A 22,208-nucleotide genomic window follows, 5' to 3' on the forward strand; every position below is an offset into this window, starting at 1 on the left:
CAATTTGTTCCAGTCATGGGCAGCAGAGAACTGGAAGGAAAGACGACCTAAGGAGGAATTGGCTTTGGGGGTGACCAGTGAGATATACCTGCTGGAGCGCGTGCTACGAGTGGGTGCTGCTATGGTGACCAGTGAGCTGAGATAAGGCGGGGCTTTACCGAGCATAAACTTGTAGATAACCTGTAGCCAGTGGGTTTGGCGACGAGTATGAAGCGAGGGCCAACCAACGCGAGTGTACAGGTCGCAATGGTGGGTAGTGTATGGGGCTTTGGTGACAAAATGGATGGCACTGTGATAGACTACATCCAGTTTGTTGAGGAGAGTGTTGGAGGCTATTTTATAGATGACATCACCGAAGCCGAGGATCGGTAGGATGGTCAGTTTTACGAGGGTATGTTTGGCAGCATTGTAACGTCGTTCTTCGTTTGTAGAAAGAGAGTCGGACCGAAATGCAGTGTGGTGGTTACTCATGACTTTAATGAAAAAATGACACATGAAATAACTATACAAATACAAAAACAACAGAACGGAACGTGAAACCTAATTACAGCCTATCTGGTGAAACTACAGAGACAGGAACAATCACCCACGAAATACACAGTGAAACCCAGGCTACCTAAATACGGTTCCCCATCAGAGACAACAAGAATCACCTGACTCTGATTGAGAACCGCCTCAGGCAGCCAAGCCTATACTAGACACACCCCTAATCAACCACAATCCCAATGCCTACAAAACCCCCAATACGACAATACAATAAACCCATGTCACACCCTGGCCAAACCAAATATATAACGAAAACACAAAAATACAATGACCAAGGCGTGACAAGCATGAGTGAAGGATGCTTTGTTGCGAGATAGGAAGCCGATTCTAGATTTAATTTTGGATCGGAGATGCTTAAGGTGAGTCTGGAAGGAGAGTGTACAGTCTAACCAGACACCCAGGTATTTGTAGTTGTCCACGTATTCTAAGTCAGAGCCGTCCAGAGTAGTGATGCTGGACGGGTGAGCAGATGCGGACAGTGATCGATTGAATATCATTTAGTTTTGCTTGCGTTTAAGAGCAATTGGAGGCCACGGAAGGAGAGTTGTATGGCATTGAAGCTCGTCTGGAGGTCAGTTAACAGTGTCCAAAGAGGGGCAAGAAGTATACAGAATGGTGTTGTCTGCGTAGAGGTTGATCAGAGAATCATCAGCAGCAAGAGCAACATGTTATGATGTCTTTTAGAACCTTGAGCTTGGCTGAGGTGCACCCGTGACCAGCTCTGAAACCAGATTGCATAGCGGAGAAGGTATGGTGGGATTCGAAATGGTCAGTAATCTGTTTAACTTGGCTTTCAAAGACCTTAGAAAGACAGGGTAGGATAGATATAGGTCCGTAGCTGTTTGGGTCTAGAGTGTCTCCCCCTTTGAAGAGGGGGATGACTGCGGCAACTTTCCAATCTTTAGGAATCACAGACGATACGAAAGAGAGGTTGAACAGGCTACTAATAGTGGTTGCAACAATTTCGGCAGATAATTTTAGAAAGAGAGGGTCCAGATTGTCTAGCCCGGCTGATTTGTAGTTCTTTCAGAACTTCAGCTATCTGGATTTGGGTAAAGGAGAAATGGTGGGGGCTTTGGCGGGTTGCTGTGGAGGGTGCCGGGCAGTTGACCGGGGTAGGGGTAGCCATGTGGAAAGCATGGCCAGCCGTAGAGAAATGCTTATTGAAATTCTCAATTATAGTGGATTTATCGGTGGTGACAGTGTTTCCTAGCCTCAGAGCAGTGGGCAGCTGGGAGGAGGTGCTCTTATTCTCCATGGACTTTACAGTGTCCCAGAACGTTTTTGAGTTAGTACTACATGATGCAAATTTCTGTTTGAAAAAGCTTGCCTTAGCTTTTCTAACTGCCTGTGTATATTTGTTCCTAACTTCCCTGGAAAGTTGCATATCACGGGGGCTATTGGATGCTAATGGAGAACGCCACAGGATATTTTTGTGCTGGTCAAGGGCAGATAGGTCTGGAGTGAACTAAGGACTATATCTATTCCTAATTCACATTTTTTGGAGAGGGGCATGCTTATTTAAGATGGCGAGGAAGGCACTTTTAAAGAATATCCAGGCATCATCTACTGACAGGGTGAGGTCAATGTCATTCCAGGATACCCCGGCCAGGTCAATTAGAAAGGCCTGCTCGCAGAAGTGTTTCAGGGAGCTTTTGACAGTGATGAGGGGTGGTCGTTTGGTCGCAGACCCATTACAGATGCAGGCAATGAGGCAATGATCGCTGAGATCTTGATTGAAAACAGCAGAGGTGTATTTGGAGGGCGAGTTCGTTAGGATGACATCTATGAGGGTGCCCGTGTTTACTGATTTGGGGTTGTACCTGGTAGGTTCATTGATCATTTGTGTGAGATTGAGGGCATCAAGCTTAGATCGTAGGATGGCCGGGGTGTTAACTTCTTGCGTCGAGCCATCCCGGATCCGGTATCATGACTACAGCCTCAAGCTCATTATAACGCAACGTTAACTATTCATGAAAATCGCAAATGAATTGAAATGAATCTATTTGCTCTCAAGCTTAGCCTTTTGTTAACAACACTGTCATCTCAGATTTTTAAAATATTCTTCTCAACCATTGCAAAACAAGCATTTGTGTAACAGTATTGATTGCTAGCGTAGCATTTAGCGTTAGCATTCAGCAGGCAACATTTTCACAAAAACCAGAAAAGGATTCAAATAAAATAATTGACCTTTGAAGAACTTCAGATGTTTTCAATTAGGAGACTCTCAGTTAGATAGCAAATGTTCAGTTTTTACAAAAAATATTATTTGTGTTGACAAATCGGTCCGTTTTCTGCGTCACTTTTAGCTACGAAAAAAAACCTGTATCCAGGATTGTGTAAATCTATCCGCAAGCTCATTAACATAACACAACGTTAACTATTCATGAAAATCGCAAATTAAATGAAATTAATCTATTTGCTCTCAAGCTTAGCCTTTTATTAACAACACTGTCATCTCAGATTTTCAAAATATGCTTTTGAACCATAGCTAAACAAGCATTTGTGTAACAGTATTGGTAGCCTAGCATAGGATTACGCCTCTATTTCAGCATGCAACATTTTCCATAAAAAAACAGAAAAGCATTCAAATAAAATAATTTACCTTTGAAGAACTTCGGATGTTTTCAATGAGGAGACTCTGTTAGATAGCAAATGTTCCGTTTTTACAAAAAATATTATTTGTGTCGAATAATCGCTCCGTTTTGTTCATCACGTTTGTGTAAGGAAAAAAATAAAAATAATATTAAGTCATTAAAACGCGAACTTTTTTCCAAATTAACTCCATAATATCGACAGAAACATGGCAAACCGATGTTTAGAATCAATCCTCAAGGTGTTTTTCACATATCTATCGACGATAAAATCCATAGTGGCAGTTTACTTTCTCTTCTTAAGAAATGGAACGCACATGGACCTACAGATTACGCAATAATTTCGAAACAGGACACCGGGTTTTGTCTTTCCAAGGCTGTCAATTCCATGCATAGTCGAGCATCTTTTCGTGACAAAATATCTTGTTTAAAACGGGAACGTTTTTTATCCAAAAATTAAAAGAGCGCCCTCTATCTCGAAGAGGTTAAGCATGTCCCAGTTTAGGTCACCTAGTAGCACAAGCTCAGAAGATAGATGGGGGGCAATCAATTCACATATGGTATCGAGGGCACAGCTGGGGGCAGAGGGAGGTCTATAGCAAGCGGCAACAGTGAGAGACTTGTTTCTGGAAAGGTGAATTTTTAGAAGTAGAAGCTCAAATTGTTTGGGTACAGATAGCCTGCAGAGTTCTGTATGACTATCTTTGCAGTAGATTGCAACACCTCCCCCTTTGGCAGTTCCATTTTGGTGTAAAACGTTATTTCAGGGTTTTTGGTGGTTTTCCTAAGCCAGGATTCAGACACGGCTAAGACATCTGGGTTGGCAGAGTGTGCTAAAGCAGTGAGTAAAACAAACTTAGGGAGTAGGCTTCTAATGTTAACATGCATTAAACCAAGGCTTTTACGGTTACAGAAGTCAACAAATGAGAGCACCTGGGGAGTGGGAGTGGAGCTAGGCACTGCAGGACCTGAATTAACCTCCACATCACCAGAGGAACAGAGGAGAAGTAGGATAAGGGTACGGCTAAAGGCTATACGAACTGGCCGTCTAGCACGTTCGGAACAGAGACTAAAATGAGTAAGTTTCTGGGCACGATAGCATAGATTCAAGCCATAGTGTATAGACAAAGGTAAGGTAGGATGTGAGTACATTGGAGGTAAACCTAGGCATTGTGTAATGATGAGAGAGATATAGTCGCTAGAGATGTTTAAACCAGGTGATGTCATCGCATATGTAGGAGGTGGAACAACATGGTTGGTTAAGGCATATTGAGCAGGGCTACGGGCTCTACATGAAATAAAACAGTAATCACTAACCAGGACAGTAATGGACGAGGCATATTGATATTAGAGAGAGGCATGCGTAGCCAAGTGAACATATGGGTCCAGTGAGTGGTTGGGCTGACTGGGGACACGGTGATTCAGACAGTTAATAGGTCAATGCTAACAAGCTAACAGTTAGTAGGCCGTGGCTAAACAAGCTAGCAGTTAGCAGGCCAGGTTAACAAGCAAGCAGTTACAGACCGGGCAGGCAAGCTAGCAGTTAGCAGGCAGGGGCCAGCAAGCTAGCAGTTAGTAGACCGGGGCAAGCAAGCAGTTAGCAGGCCGGGTCAGCAAGAAAGCAGTTAGCAGGGGCAGGCAAGCAATTAGCAGGGGCTAGCAGTTAGCAGACCGGGCAGGCAAGCTAGCAATTGGGGGTGGACTGACTATATTATTTGGTGTTAATAGACTGGTTTGACACAACACAATGTTCTATCCAAACTGGTGTCTGACTGGCGTTTTGATTGGCGTCTGGTTGACACATTCTATTTATTTTTATGTTTTTAGGAAATGGGGGGCAGCAACATGATTATCTCTTATGGATGCGCAGGGATAATTCAGATGGAACTGTTTACATTTACATTTACATGAACTGTTAGCAGGCATAGATGCAATCAGCATCCAGGAACTGAACAACCATTTTATAAATAAAGGTAAAACATGACAGGCAATTACTGTATGCAAGGCATATAATAATGGTATAGCATGAAACATAAATTACTACATATACACGATTTTTGTACATAGTTACATTACTTATTAATAAACAAATATAAATACTATGCATGGAAAATGAATGTGTCCGTTTAGCATTTATTTGTCATTTAGTATTTTTACTACCATGACGTTTTAGATTGTACAGTTTTACAGTGTACATATGTAAAGCAGCCCTGCACAATTTTACCCAAGCATTGACTTGGAAAGTCTCAGAAGGAAGTCTATAAGCAGACGAGAGGGAACTGCTTACATAACTGGAAAATGAGTGGTGTGAAGCTATATTACAATTTCATAATTACATAGACAGACAAGATAATCCTTAACAACATAATTTAATCAGGTTACAAACCAACAAAGTGGTACACCGCTGAGCAAAAAGAATGTCTAACAGACACAAGTGGTTTCCATTCCTGGTTTCCAGCTGAGCTCAGAATATGATTTTGTTGCCTTGGACACTAACATGCCTTCGCTCTAAAGCAAACATATCTCACTTTATGATATGCAATTACCCCAAAACCACTTAAAAAAACATTTGACTTCCATGTGCAGTTGTTTGAAAAATTATAATGTATCTACCAACTGTGAGAGGATACATTTATTCAAGATATTTAGAATTATTTAATGTATGACCTAACTTTTGTCTATAAAAATGTAATACGTTTAAACACACAAGTACTTGTCAATGGAGAAACGTCAGGTACTGTACTGACAGTGCTATTTTCCAGCTGAATCACGGAGCACATAAGTTCTTTAGTTTAAAAAGGAAACATAACAATGTGGACCCCTGAAATGAGAGATAGCTTTGCTTACTGTGGTGACAGAGGAAGCAGTCTCAACCCAGAAGCAGACTCTGTTGGCAACCGGGGCCATTGCATGTCATTTGTGTTGATAATTGACTATCTTATCATAACATATGATTAATCTGATATTATAATACGCCTTTCCTTTCCATTATGTTTTTTTATGACTAGAGGGACACTCATACAGTGCCTTCAGAAAGTTTTCATTCCCCTTGACTTATTTGACATTTTGTTGTGTTACAGCCTAAATTCAAAATGGATTCAAAATATTTGTTTCTCACCTATCTACACACATAACACCATAATGACAAAGTGAAAATGGGGATGCTATGGCGATGCTTTTCAGCGGCAGGGACTGGGAGACTGGTAAGGATAGAGGGAAAAATTCATTGAGGCAAATCCTTGATGAGACAGACTGGGGGTGAAGATTTGCGTTCCATCAGGACAATGACACCAAGCATACAGCCTAAGCAACGCTGGAATGGCTTCAGAACAAGAATGTGAAAGTTATCAAATCCCATTGAAAATCTGTGGAAAGACTTGAAGATTGCTGTTCACCACCGCTCCATCTCTAATTTAACATAGCTTGAGATAATCTGCAAAGAAGAATGGGAGAAAATCCCCAAATCCAGAAGCTCATACAGACATACCCATGGTGACTCAAAGATGTAATAACCGCCAAAGGTGCTTCTACAAAGTATTGACCCAGGGGTATGAATAGTTAAATATTTCTGTATTTCATTTTTTATAAATTGGCTAAAATGTCAACAACAAAAAAATTCACTTTGTTATGGGGTTTTGTGTGTAAATGGGTGAAAAAAATACATGTAATTAATTTTGAATTCAGGCTGTAACACAACAAAATGTGGAATAATTCAAGAGGTATGAATACTTTCTGAATGCACTTGTCAGGTTTTTCGCTGCTGGTAATTCGAGTCAATTGCAGGAGAGCAGAGAATTGGTGATCAGGCGACTTTATTAGCCAAGACCAACAAACAGACAGACGGGTGCAAACAGCAACAACTCAAACCAACCGGCAAAAGTTACATGCGCAAAATACCGTCAATAATACAACAATAAGGTTCACCAATAATTCCCCAAATAGGGTTCAGGCAATGCCCAAGGTGAAAAACCAGACTGGTGCGATACAACAAACACAAAACAAAAAATTCCACACAAAGACATGGGGGGGAACAGAGGAATGTATATATGCAGTGTGATTAGGGAATGTAAACCAGTGTGCAGGGAACAAGACAAAACAAATGGAACAATGAAAAATGGAGCGGCGATGGCTAGAAGGCCGGTGACTTCGACCGCCGCCCAAACAAGGAGGGGAGCCAACTTCGCCGGAAGTCGTGACAGCACTGTAGCTGTTGCTGGAGAATAACTTTTGCAGAGAGCAGTAATATCACGTTTCTTCCTTTAAAAAATTATGTAAAAAATAAATAAACAGGTCCATATTATGCTTGTTTCAACTTTCTTCATGCCATTGATTCTCCATATCATAACACCAACCCTGTATTTCAGTATGTACCATTTTCCCAAAATATTTATGTATGTATATGGTAGTTAGGCCCCGAACCCGCAAAATATACCTCATGTAAAATTATAGTCAAGTTCAAAAGTTTGTTCTATTACCAATCTTAGCCAAATAAAATATCTAAACCAGTGCACATAATATATAGCTCTAGATATACTGAACTTCCCAAAATAGACTTTGGGACATAGACTACATCCTTGCCCTAGGTCATATGGGTAATTTAAGTCATATACTGTATAATAGTGGTCTAATCCTTGTTACCTTTCAGGGATTGAAATGTCTGTGATGTCAATTTATTAAAGGTTGATTTAGGGCAAAAACTAAAAAGAGTTACAGTCTTTCAACTGTAACTAAAACAAAACGGTGAATAAGATATTTTAAGTGCCAATTCTTACCAATCTCTACAGCTTCCGTCCAAAACCGAATCCTGTGAAATGACGTCACCACATACTGGAGGATTAACTGGCTAGCTGAAGTGGCAAGCTTAGTTATTAACGAACTAGCTAAATTCGTTGTGACGCGCATAACAAACCACCGAAGACACACCCAATTTCTGTGCCAAAATTGAGAAAGGGGCTGAATCATCAAATCAACTTATTTAGTTTGTCACATGCATAGTAAACAACAGGTGTAGACTAACAGTGAAACACTTTCTTACAGGCCCTACACAACAAAGCATAGAGAAAAATTAATTGTATTATAACACAAGGAATAAATACACAATCAGTAACGTGCTGAGTCGATGTACATGGGTACAAGATAATTGAGGTAGGTATGTGTATAGAGGTAGATGTAAAGTGTCTCGCCAACAGTATAGATAATGAACAGCAACGGAGTCAAAAAGAGTTAGTGAAAAACGGGTCAATGCAGACAGTCCTGGTAGCTATTTGGTTCTATATATCGGTATCGCTTGCCGTGTAGGCAATAGAAGAGAGAACTGTATGACAGGGATGGGCAACTGGTGCCACGTGGGCCACATGGAGGAACTCAGTAAGGGTCTCAACTTACTGTTGAGAGCTAGAATAATAGAATACACAATTTAAAAATTTGTATCAGCAGTCACTCAATTAGACATGTCAGCAAAATGTTTTTGGATTTGTAAGTAAGTCTAGGGGCCAGCTATCTAAACTTGTAGTAAGCATGGTCGAATTACCGACCAGGGTAGGGCCCATTGATAATCAGTTATCATATTAAAAACTGCAAGCATTTGCCTCCCTCCTTTGGCAAAATGTATAGAATTGCAGGAAATGAGTTATGCTAAATCTTCTCGCCGTCCCATGGCAAAATGTGTAGAATTGCAGTAAACTTGCTTTAAAAAGGCAACATTTTTCTACGTCCCATGGCAAAATGTGAAGAATTGCAGGAAATGAACTTAGCTGTCAAAAGGGGGCCGCTAAAATAAACTCATGTGGAGAGGGTAGAAAGTTTTACGTTCCTCGGCGTACACATCACGGACAAACTGAATTGGTGCACCCACACAGACAACGTGGCGAAGAAGGCGCAGCAGCGCATCTTCAACCTCAGGAGGCTGAAGAGATTTGGCTTGTCACCAAAAGCACTCACAAACTTTTACAGATGCACAATCGAGAGCATCTTGTCTGGCCTAGTATGGCAACTGCTCCTCCCACAACCGTAAGGCTCTCCAGAGGGTAGTGAGGTCTGCACAATGCATCGCCGGGGGCAAACTACCTGCCCTCCAGGACACCTACACCACCCGATGTCACAGGAAGGCCATAAAGATCATGAAGGACAACAACCACCCGAGCCACTGCCTGTTCACCCCGTTATCATCCAGAAGGCGAGGTCAGTACAGGTGCATCAAAGCAGGGACCAAGAGACTGAAAAACAGCTTCTATCTCAAGGCCATCAGACTGTTAAACAGCCACCACTAACATTGAGTGGCTGCTGCCACACATGTAAAACATGTATCACGAGCCACTTTAAACAATGCCACTTAATAGAATGTGTAATACCCTACATTACTCATCTCTTATGTATATACTGTACTCTATGCCACCTACTGCATCTTGCCATCTTTATGTAATATACTGTATGTATCACTAGCCACTTTAAACAATGCCACTTAATATAATGTTTACATACCCTACATTACTCATCTCATATGTATATACTGTACTTGTCAAACCCTGACCTTATATTCTTTGTTTTCTTTATTATTTTGGTTAGGTCAGGGTGTGACAAGGGTGATATATATGTGTTTTTGTACTAGTCTAGGTGTTAAGTATGTCTATGGTTGCCAAGATTGGTTCTCAATTAGAGGCAGCTGTTTATCGTTGTCTCTGATTGGGAACCATATTTAGGCAGCCATATTTAGGCAGGTATTTCGTGGGTTATTGTCTATGGTTAGTTGCCTGTGTCTGTACTTGTTTATATATAGCTTCACGTGCGTTTTGTGGTTTTGTAAAGTTTTTTTATTGTTCTTCATTTAATTAAAAAGAAGAATGTATTCACATCACGCTGCGCCTTGGTCTCCTCCATTCAACGAGCGTGACAGTACTCGATACCATCTACTGCATCTTGCCTATGCCGTTCTGTACCATCACTCATTCATATATCTTTACGTACATATTCTTCATCCCTTCAGGAGGCTGAATAGATTCGGCATTGGCCCTCAGATCCTAACATTTCTACAGCTGCACCATTGACAGCATCTTGACTGGCTGCATCCCAGCTTGGTATGGCAACTGTTTGGCATCCGACCGCAAGGCGCTACAGAGGGTAGTGTGTATGTCACATTACATCACTGGCGCCGAGCTGCAATCCTGCAATCCACGAACTCTAAAAATTAAATCAAATTTTATTTGTCACATACACATTGTTAGCAGATGTTAATGCGAGTGTAGCGAAATTCTTGTGCTTCTTGTTCCGACAATGCAGTAATAACCAACGAGTAATCTAACCTAACAATTTCACAACAGCTACCTGATAAATGTAAAGGGATAAAGACGGTATTGTGACTTCTTCGCGACTGTGTTGGTGTGTGTGGACCATGTCAATTCCTTACTGATGTGGACACAGAGGAACTTGAAGCTCTTGACTCACTCCAGGAACAGCCCAGCCTATATGGATAAAATTACAGTTACATTTCTATTAAGTTTGGAACAAGAAGCTGTCTGCTTACTATTGTGGATCAGCCGCGAGCTGCCCAGTGGCACAAGCCTACCAGAAGAGCTAAATTACTTCTGTGCTCGCTTCGAGGCAAGCAACACTGAGGCAAGCATGAGAGCATCAGCTGTTCCGGACGACTGTGTGATCACGATCTCCATAGCCGATGTGAGTAAGATATTTAAACAGGTCAACATTCACAAGGCCGCGGGGCCAGACGTAATACCAGGATGTGTAGTCCGAGACAAAGCTGACCAACTGGCAAGTGTCTTTACTGACATTTTCAACCTGTCCCTGACTGAGTCTGTAATACCAACATGTTTTAAGCAGACCACCATAGTCCCTGTGCCCAAGAGCAATAAGGTCACCTGCCTAAATGACTACTGACCCGTAGCACTCACGTCTGTAGCCATGAAGTGCTTTGAAATCCTGGTCAAGACTCACATCAACACCATTATCCCAGAAACCCTGGGCCCACTCCAAATTGCATACCGCCCTTACAGATCCACAGATGATGCAATCTCTATTGCACTCCACACTGCCTTTCACACCTGGACAAAAGGAACACCTATACGAGAATGCTATTCATTGACTACAGCTCAGCGTTCAACACTATAGTGCCCACAAAGCCCATCAATAAGCTAAGGACCCTGGGACTTAACACCTCCCTCTGCAACTGGATCCTGGACTTCCTGACAGGCCACCCCCAGGTGGTAAGGGTAGTTAACAAGACATCCGCCACGCTGATCCTCCACACAGGGGCCCTTCAGGGGTGCGTGCTCAGTCCCCTCCTGTAATCCCTTTTCACTCATGACTGCATGGCCAGGCACGACTCCAACAACATCATTAAGTTTGCCGATGACACAACAGTGGTAGGCCTGTTTCACTGACAACGACGAGACAGCATATAGGGAGGAGGTCAGAGACCTGGCTGCGTGTTGCCACAATAACAACTCCGCCCTCAACGTGATCAAGACAAAGGAGATGATTGTGGACTACAGGAAAAGGAGGGCCGAGCACACCCCCATTCTCATCGGTGGGGCTGTAGTGGAGCAGGTTGAGAGCTTCAAGTTCCTTGGTGTCCACATCACCAACAAACTAACATGGTCCAGGCACACCAAGACAGTCGTGAAGAGGGCACAACAAAACATATTCCCCCTCAGGAGACTGAAAAGATTTGGAATGGGTCCTCAGATCCTTTTAAGGTTCTGCAGCTGAACCATCAAGAGCATTCTGACTGGTTGCATCACTGCCCTGGTAGGGCAACTGCTATTCCTCCGACCACAAGCTGCTACAGAGGGTAGTGCGTGCGGCTCAGTACATCACTGGGGCCAAGCTTCCTGCCATCCAGGACCTCTATACCAGGCGGTGTCAGAGGAAGGCCCTAAAAATTGTCAAAGAATCCAGTCACCCTAGTCATAGACTGTTCTCTCTGCTACCGCATGACAAGCGGTACCGGAGCACCAAGTCTAGGTCCAAGAGGCTTATAAACAGCTTCTACCCCCAAGCCATAAGACTCCTGAACATGTGACCTATAGTGTTGTTTAGAACTGTGGCCCACAGCAAGAGGGAACGAGAGAGAGATATTGGAGGTGAGGAATGTCAAAAGAAACCTGCTGAGAGAAAGAGCAGGTCCTTCTCACAAAACGCCACGGTACAAATCACCGCTCCGGCAAGCGCAGAGGGGAAAGCACTTTTCCTCACCACGTCGTCAGCCTTGAAAGATTGCTTCTTTTTCCAGATGGTCCGAGGAGACCAGCACCTCCAGTTGCCCGGCCGAACTGCCGGGGGAATGGGAGGCATATTCCGGCCCCTCACTGGAGATTAATATAAACAGATATTCCTGTTTCCCTCACCCACCAAACAGTTGAATTGATTTATTGTGGAGAGCAGGGAAAAGGAGAGAGGAGGCCCCCACGTCAGGTTGGTCTCAATTGGCTCGGTTATTGATGAGCCGTGTCAACTGACCTATGGGTGTGTGAGTGCGAGTGGGAACTCAGTGGGCTAATAGAGTATTGCATTCCGAAACCTGCCTGATCACACAAACACACTGCAAGTGCTATATGCAACAATTCCACCCATAGGTAGACCTAAATGTCAATGAGAAATCCGTGGTAGTGGAAAAGTAGTAGAAAAGGAATCAAATATTTATTTTAATGCAAGACCTACTTGAACACACACAGATCGACTTGTTCAATAACATTAGACAATAATGCATGGGATGAATAGTTAACTTTAGTGCTCAAGGCTTCTACTCAACAAAAAAGTTGGCGTGACCCAGGAATAATGGTACACCCAGTATATCACAAAGACCTAATTGAGCCTTTGCAGCGTGATGGCAGCAAGCCGGAGTTAAGAGCAAAGCGTCCATGAGAAAGTTTTAGGGAACGGACCAGCGTCTCGGCCCAAATCTCCCAGCTGCTTCTTGGTCCCTAATTGACAGGCCCAGGTGTTCAGGCAAGATTTGAAACCCAAGTCAGTGGACTGTTAGTGTTACTTATTCCAAAAAGAGGGCTGCATAGCCTAATCCTATATCTTATCATGCTGTGAAAACAAGGTAGTCTTTAAAATGTAATACTCCATGTGATGGTCATCTTGAAGAGGCACGCACTGTGCACTCCACTTCACAGTTTGTGTGTATGTATGCATGTGCACCTGTCTTTGTGCATGTGTGTGCCTCTGTGTTCTTCCCTGTGTGTGTGTGTGTGTGTGTGTGTGTGTGTGTGTGTGTGTGTGTGTGTGTGTGTGTGTGTGTGTGTGTGTGTGTGTGTGTGTGTGTGTGTGTGTGTGTGTGTGTGTGTGTGTGTGTGTGTGTGTGTGTGTGTGTGTGTGTGTGTGTGTGTGTGTGTGTGTGTGTGTGTGTGTGTGTGTGTGTGTGTGTGTGTGTGTGTGTGTGAGCTACCCTGTTTGTGTACATGTGGTTATGCTCTAGTCTTGGCACCACATGGGGGAACTGCAGCTCTCCATGTTCCAGTCGAGATGTGGTAGTGGTGGTGGTGGTGGGGGGTGATATTAGGATAATGAGAAAAGTTCAGTTGAAGTCTAACTTCACAGATACCATCTTGTCGAGGAGAATGACGAGGTAAGGGGTTCAAAAGTTCACCCAGTGCTCACTTTGAATGCCACCTTCAATTGGTACACATTTCAAATGTCAAGCAGCGGGGGCACTCATTTACCTTTTCAAATCAACCCGTGAGAGGAACAAATTCTGAGGGGAATACCAAATGAGGCCACTTCAAAAGGACCTGTCCTTTCCACATCTTCTCCAGCGAATTTGTAAAGCAGATCCGAATCGACTCAATGAAAACAATCTGTGGCATGGCCTCTTCTGGATCCCCACGCTGAGACAAAAGTTGTTCTCGTCACAGAAGATACCATAAAATCAATTGCTTCACCTGTAACCCCTGAACGCTACAGGGGCATTCAAGTGTCACTTGGGGGTAGAAAGAGAAAGTGTCCACTCTCCTGCTTGCACCACAAGCACAAGCTCTTTCATGAAAGCAAATAAAAGATTGAATGCAGTGAATAAGGTTGGTCTGTTCTTACTACTTCCACCCAATCTCTTTTCCTTTCCTTTCCTCTCCTCATCGCTCTCCCTCATCTGGTCTCTCCACTGTTGTGAGAGGAAAAAAAACATTGTATCCATGCAGCTCAGGGGAAACCTGCCTGTCTCTTTTTTCTATAGATGTCTGGTGGAGACGCATTTCCTGCACGCATTCAGTGTGTCTTCCTACTGTCTGTAGGAGTGCATGTGTATTTGTGTGTCTTTGTAATGTGTGTGTATGTGTGTGTGTGTGTCTTTCTGCTGTATGTCTGTGTGTATGTGGAGGCCTTGCCACGTTGCGGGGCTCCTGCTCTGGGCAGACGACCAGGAGACTAGGGGCCTGGCCTTTCTCCAGGGCAGCCACGGCCTGTGTCCTGCCTGGCTGCATGCATGCCCAGAGGGTGTGGAGCCTGCCTGCGTTGGCACCATGCGTCCCACAGTTAAGGGAAAGCATGCTGATCAAATCCAATTATCTATGAAGTCACTTGTACTTAGAGGAAAAGCACAGAAGCATATTTGCCTGGTGAAATGATAAAACCCTAACATGAAAATAACAGAAGAGGTGAGGAGAAACCGAGAAGGCTTCTTGTTAAATCAGGGTTATGTCTCAGTGGCTTAAAAAGCTATCGATACCCCGGCTTGTCTGTGCCATCCACAGTGCTTCTCTCAAACCACAATACACCCCTGCTGTGTAGCTCAGAGTGCTTCAAGTAGCTTCAAGCCTGACACTCTATTTTGTTTTGACAGCCTTCATACTAACCTAATATTGTTTGGATGGATTTCAAAATGCAGAGACACAATATTAACTACTCCCATGTCTGTTGTGTTGACAGTATATGGAGCCTGAGAAAAGATAACTATTCTAAGTGCTTTGGTATGTGGTTGGAAGACCAATTGGACTCTGAGTATCATATTGGTCATGCTAAAGAGAGCAGCTGCGGAATTTACAGTAGTGTGCTCTCACCACAACTGACTGTCCTGCAGCTGAGCAATTAATCAGCGGTTAACCCCACAAACCTTGCGTGGAATCAAAAATGTACCACCACTGACGCACAGCCATACATACACACACCGCTTACACCCATCCCTAAAAAAAAGACCAAAAAAAAAAGACCAATGCGCAAACAAAACAAACGTTTCCAATACCACCACGCCAAACTCATTTTGTCAATACTTTTCAAGGTACCCAACACGGACGCCAAGGCTTTGAGGATCTATGATGGTCTCAAGGACTTTTAAATGGAAAAGAGGAAAATACTGAGAAGAGTATTCATGTAAAATCCATAACCTCCATGGTCACTTAGCAGTCTGATGCTCTTACAACATTTTACTTAACATGTGTTGTTAGCTAAGCGGTGCCTAAAGACCTCTTGCTCTCCACAAAATACTGATATGCTTTAGCAAAGGCAGAAGGAAGGACTGTGTACTGCTTGAGCAGACGGGATGTATTTTTTGCAATAAGCAAGTAGGAGGTTTTTAACAAGACATCTGGGGTAAAAATCCCCTTACCTCCATAAAAAGCCTCCAGCCCTATGGCACTTAATTGCATTCACCATATGCATACGGTGTCAGAGGAAGGCCCTAAAAATGTTCAAATACTCCAGCCACCATTTTCGTCTCTGCTACCCCATGGCAAGCGGTTCTGATGCACCAAGCCTGGAACCAACATGAAACTGACCCGCTTCTACCCCCAAGCCATACGACTGCTAAATAGTTAGTTAAATAGTTAACCAAATAGCTACTCGGACTTTCTGCATGACCCTTTTTGCACTAACTTTGATTCATCACATACGCTGCTGCTACTGCTTATTATTTATCCATTTATTCCTAGTTATATGTACATGTCTACCTCAATTACCCTATACCCCTGCATATAAACTCGGTACTGGTACCCCGTGTGTAGTGTGTCTTCAGAGAGTATTCAGAAAGTATTCAAACCCCTTTAAAAAATAGTGTTGTGTTTCAGCCTGAATAAAATGGATACAATTGAGATTTTGTGTCCCTGATCTACATACAATACCCCATAATCTCAAAGTGGAATATTGTTTGTTGAAAAAAAACAGCTGAAATGTCTTCAGGCAATAACTTATTTTTCGCCTAAAATTACATACCCATATCTAACTGCCTGTAGCTCAGGACCTGAAACAAGGATATGCATTTTCTTGATACCATTTAAAAGGAAACACTTTGAAATTTGTGGAAATGTTAAATTAATGTAGGAGAATATAACATATTATATCTGGTAAAAGATAAACCATGCGTTTGAGACATTTTTGTTCCATCATCTTTGAAATGCAAAAGAAAGGCCATTATATCACTTGGGAGTCTAGGCCAATTTAGATTTTGGCCACTAGATGGAAGACACAGCAGGGGTTCAAACTGTAGAATCCTGTTCCTGCATTTGAATATGAAATGGATTTTATCAAACAAAACTATGCTACATTTTATCTCTGGGACTCTCAGGATGATAAATCGGAATTACTGAATGTAAGTACATTATTTACCTTCAGAGGTGAATGTATCAAACCAGTTGCCGTGATATTTTTTGTTTGTTATTGTGCACTCTTCTCAAACAACAACACAGAGTTAAACATGGAATAAACAAGCGTACAGAAAAAAAAGTCTATATACAGTGTGTGCAAATGGCGTGAGGAGGTAAGGCAATAAATAGGCCATAGTAGCGGAGTCATTACAATTTAGCAAATTAACACTGGAGTGATAGATGAGCAGATGATGATGTGCAAGTAGAAATACTGGTGTGCAAAAGAGCAGAAAAGTCAATAAAAACAACATGTGGATGACGTAGGTTGATTGGGTGGGCTATTTACAGATAGGCTATATACAGCTGCAGCGATCAGTTAGCTAGTCAGATAGCTGATGTTTAAAGTTAGTGAGGGAAATATGTCTCCAGCTATTTTTGCAATACGTTCCATACATTGGCAGCAGAAAACTGGAAGGAAAGGTGGCCAAATAAGTTGTTGGCTTTGGGGATGACCAGTGAGATATACCTGCTGGATTGCGTGCTACGGGTGGGTGTTGTTATCGTCACCAGTGAGCTGAGATAAGGCGGCGCTTTACCTAGCATAGACTTATAGATGACCTGGAGCCAGTGGGTCTGGCGACGAATATGTAGCGAGGGCTGGCCGACTAAAGCATACAGGTCGCAGTGGTGGGTGGTATAAGGGGCTTTGGTGACAAAACGGATGGCACTGTGATAGACTGCATCCAGTTTGTTGAGTAGAGCATTGGAAGCTATTTTGTAAATGAAGGTTAACATCACATTACATATTTTCACAAATAGTTTCATGTTTAATCACATATGTTTCACAATATTTAGACTTGACAGCTAGGAAATGTACACTTTAAGAGATACTGTTATGTATTTGTGTTTCCTGTCCTTCATGAGGTCAACAAATGAAACACACTCAACATGATTGTCCCTTAAGTGTCCACAGACCACTCCCACATTCTCAAAAATATTAATATTGTTGAATTATTAAAACTTTTTATGTCCAAGGGTTTCTCTGTGTTCCACAGTTTACATTCTAATCTTGAACACTACAGAGCATAGAGGCAAAGTATTTTATGACAGTCATGTGACAGCCGACTTCCAGCTCTCCCCCTCTACGAGAGAGAGCACGCTGTCGAGCGGACCCACTGTAACCTGATCCTTCAGATCTTCACAGGAGAGGTATGACAATGGTACACAAAAATACTAAAAAATAGTTTTTTTTCTTTGTATTATCTTTAACCCAATCTTATATGTTATATTCTCCTACATTATTTTCACATTTCCACAAACTTCAAAGTGTTTCATTTCAAATGGTATCAAGAATATTTATATCCTTGTTTCAGGTCCTGAGCTACAGGCTACATTTGAGTATGTCATTTTAGGTGGAAATTGAAAAAGAGCGGCGGATCCTTATTAAATGTGACTAAATGTAAAAACGAATAATCTACGTAATCCCCAAAAGTAATGATCTATCATGAGATGGCCATGAACACTAACTAGTAATGCTGCACTAACATAAAACTGCTAAAAATGTGACAAGGAAATTAACTTTATGTCCTGAAGTGTTATTTTAGGGGCAATTCCATCACAACATATCACTACAACTCTTCATATGTGGTGGTGGCTGCATTAGGTTATGGGTATGCGTGTAATTGACAAGAACTCTGGAGTTTTTTTAGGATAAAAATAAAAGGAATACAGCTAAGCACAGGCAAAATCCTAGAGGAAAACCTGTTTGTCTTCTTCCCTACAGACACTGAGAGACTAATTCACCTTTCAGCAGGACAAGAACCTAAAACACAATGGTGAATCTACACTGGAGTTGCTTACCAAGACAACATTGAATGTTCCTGAGTGACCTAGTTACAGTTTTGAATTACATTGGCTTAAAAAATCTATGGTAATACTTGAAAATGGCTTTCTAGTAATGTTCAACAACAAACTTGACAGAGCTTGAAGAATTTTAAAAAGAACAATGAGCAAATATTGTACAATCTAGGTGTGCAAAACTCTTGGAGAATTACCGCAAAAGACACACAGCTGTGATCCCTGCCAAAGGTCTTTCTAACATGTATTGTGTCAGGGGGTTGAATACTTATAAAATCAAGATATATTAGTGTTATTTTTCATGACTTTTTTTATTAAATGTCAGAATCTTTCTTCCACTTTGACATAACAGATTATTTTATGTAGATCGTTGACCAAAAATGACAATTCAATCCATTTTAATCCCACTTTGTAACACAAGAAAATGATGAAAAAGTCAAGTCGTGTGAATACATACCGAAGGCACTGTATAGCCAATTTATGTTTACGCATTACGTATTTATTACTTTTCCATTATTTCTCTATTTCCTTTCTCTCTGCATTGTTGGGAAGGGCCCGTAAGTATGCATATCACTGTTAGTCTACACCTGTTGTTTATGAAGCATGTGACAAATAACATTTGATTTGATTTGATACTGGCTTGTCTGTATGTCATGCAGTTTGTGACCTCATCTGTCAGGCTGTGGGTAACTGGTGCATGGAATCGGGCGCAGGAGAGCAGAGGTGAGTTTACAAGGTAATTTATTCGACGAACAGCACCAGTATAAAACAAATACTAAAGGTGTGTAAAATACCGGTGACTCGTATATTACGTGCGTAATAACGAACCCGGCAAACAATACCAGCCAACAAGTTATATACATTATATAAAAACACGCACACAAACATGGAGGAAACAGAGGGTTAAATAATGAACATGAAAAGTGAAAAGTGGATCGGTGATGGCTAGAAAGCCGGTGACGTTGAGCGTCGAATGCAGCCCGAACAAGGAGAGGGACCGACTTTCGATCCGGATGGAGACGGTGGAACTCCCGCAGCATCGAGGGGTCCAAAACGTCCTCCACCGGCACCCAGCATCTCTCCTCCGGACCTTACCCCTCCCACTCCACGAGGTACTAAAGGCCCCTCGCCCGACGCCTATAGCAAGGCTATATACAGGTGTCTGTATAGAGCCTTGCTACTCTTTTTTCAAATGTCTTTCTACTGTTGTTTTATTTCTTTACTTACCCACACACACACGATTTTGTTGGCACCATTGGTTAGAGCCTGTAAGTAATACCTGTTGTATTCGGCGCACGCCGGGGCCCCTTCGATGTCCAGGGGGGGGTGGAGGAACCTCCCGCACCTCAGACTCCTGGAGTGAACCAGCCACCACCGGCCTGAGGAGAGACACAGACGTCGACCGCCGAACGCCACACGAACAAGGAGAGGGACCGACTTTGGCGGAAGTCGTGACATCATCTTTCTGCAGGATTATGCATGTAAATTCAACAGTTGCTTTTGCTTTTCGTACTCTGCAGTGTCACCATTTCATACTTACTAAGCTTGGCATAGATTATTTTATTACTAGTGACAGATGAGGTACCCAGCTAACAAAATGACGTTCCAGGATGTGACCACAAAGTTATCCTTATAACGTTAATGTGAAACGTGCCTTCTACGTAGCGGTGGTGTCCACTGACAAAACTTACGTCCCAAGTCTTTTCAGGATGTAGAAATGTGGGGGATTTTAAAACAGATAAATAACTTTATTCAGTAGCGTTATAAGAGATGTCCTTGAATCTTCCATGAACGTTCACACTGCTATGTGCCTTATTGGTACTGTCGGTACCCACTGACGAATGTTACGTTCCCAGTAGTTACCGGAGGCTGCCTTTTGTGGGGTTCTCAATGTACTTTGATGTTTAGCGACATTATGAGATTGACCTAAAAATAATGTCTCTTACATGTACCTGTGGTGTCAGCGGACGCAAGTCACGTCCCAAGTAATTTCAGGACATTGAAAAGTGGGGATCTGAAACAGCTGAATAACGTTATTTAATAACGTTATAAGAGATGTCCTTGAATCTTCCCTGAATGTGCACACTTACGTCCCTTGTTGGTACTGACCACTGACCAAAGTTAAGTTCCCAGTTGCTACCAGAAACTGCATTTTTTGGGGCTCTCACTGTACTTTCTGACAGTGTATAGCAACAGTATGAGGTTGACATAAAAACAATGTTTTCATAAAATGTCTCATAGATGTGCCTGTGGTGTCAGTTGACACAAGTTACGTCCCAAGTCACTTCAGGATGTTGAAATGAGGGGGCCCCTGAATATCTAATGCCATTATAAGACACGCCATTTAATCTACCCTGAACATATACACCGTATCCTGTCGGTAGGTGTTCACTGATGAAATATGCAAAATTCCAGAAAATATTATGTTTTTATAAAAAATGTTTTTACTTAAACTGTATCACAATACATTCGGGAAACAATAAGCTCACAAAATAACCAGTCAGTGAAAACATGAACACTGCACTCCAATCAAGAACTGTAAAACTGCTTAAAGCTAAAAGTTAATAACTGTGTTATGTTTATTCAGGTGCTGCTGCTCCATCCTCATCCGCTGTTGCTTCCTCAACCCGCTCCTGGAAGTCACAATTAACACAAATTGGTTATTATTAGTAAACAAATGATCAAAATGCCAGTTTAATGTCAACTCCCTACAGCATTCCTTTTGTACTAGCACAAAAATTTAGCTATACTGACCGACTGGATTAAAGTGAAGTAAAGAAAAAAAAAAAAAAGGGATTTTTAATCATACCTTTCTCTTACTCATGCATGTTTGAGAGCATCTGCTATTTTGTCATCGATCTCTTGGTAGGTAGCCTTGGGGTGTGCTTTCAGGGATGCTCCTATGTTGTGAACAAAATAATTAAATGGTACATTCCATGTCATATCACTACTTTTCCACCTATGCTGGCTGAGACAGAGGTTGGGTATTGTCCCCCTCTTCCCTCATAGGCAGTTTTGGCCATGAGACCTCTCTCCTTCACATTTCTTCGTCCTCTCTCCGATCTTAACAGGTGGTAGGATTTCACATTTAGTTTGTAACTGCCTTGTTACTGATTTAATTCATTTGACATTTTTATAAATACACATTTGACTTACCATCACTTGACCAATAACACTTTCTACTAAATAATAATAAATAACGATCTAAACGTGTACATTTACTTACTTGTGACAGCATCAAAGATTGATTGCTCATTAAAGGCCCTCATCCCCTTCCTGCCCTCCAAGGAGAAGCCTGTCCACAGCTTCTCTGTTCCAATTTTTATCATCATTCGTCTGATTCCTGAGCCCAGGTCCTGGCCACAGCAGAGGGTCAGGTATCAGATATGATTAAAAGAGAAGAACAATTCCCACTCATTTGTGTATTCCTCAGCTAAAACAGATGGCCATACAGTTCTAATGGATTATAATGAGAAATCCTTTTTGTAGTGTATCATGTAATCATGGGCTAAAACTCATGTAAACCCCCTTAAAAGATTTAGATGCACTATTGTAAAGTGGCTGTTCCACTGGATGTCATAAGGTGAATGCACCAATTTGTAAGTCGCTCTGGATAAGAGCGTCTGCTAAATGACTTAAATGTAAATGTAAATGTAAACATGCAGAGGGCTGATTGTTTCTT

The sequence above is a fragment of the Oncorhynchus keta genome, chromosome 7 (genome assembly GCF_023373465.1).
Source record: "Oncorhynchus keta strain PuntledgeMale-10-30-2019 chromosome 7, Oket_V2, whole genome shotgun sequence".
Lineage (NCBI taxonomy): Eukaryota > Metazoa > Chordata > Actinopteri > Salmoniformes > Salmonidae > Oncorhynchus > Oncorhynchus keta.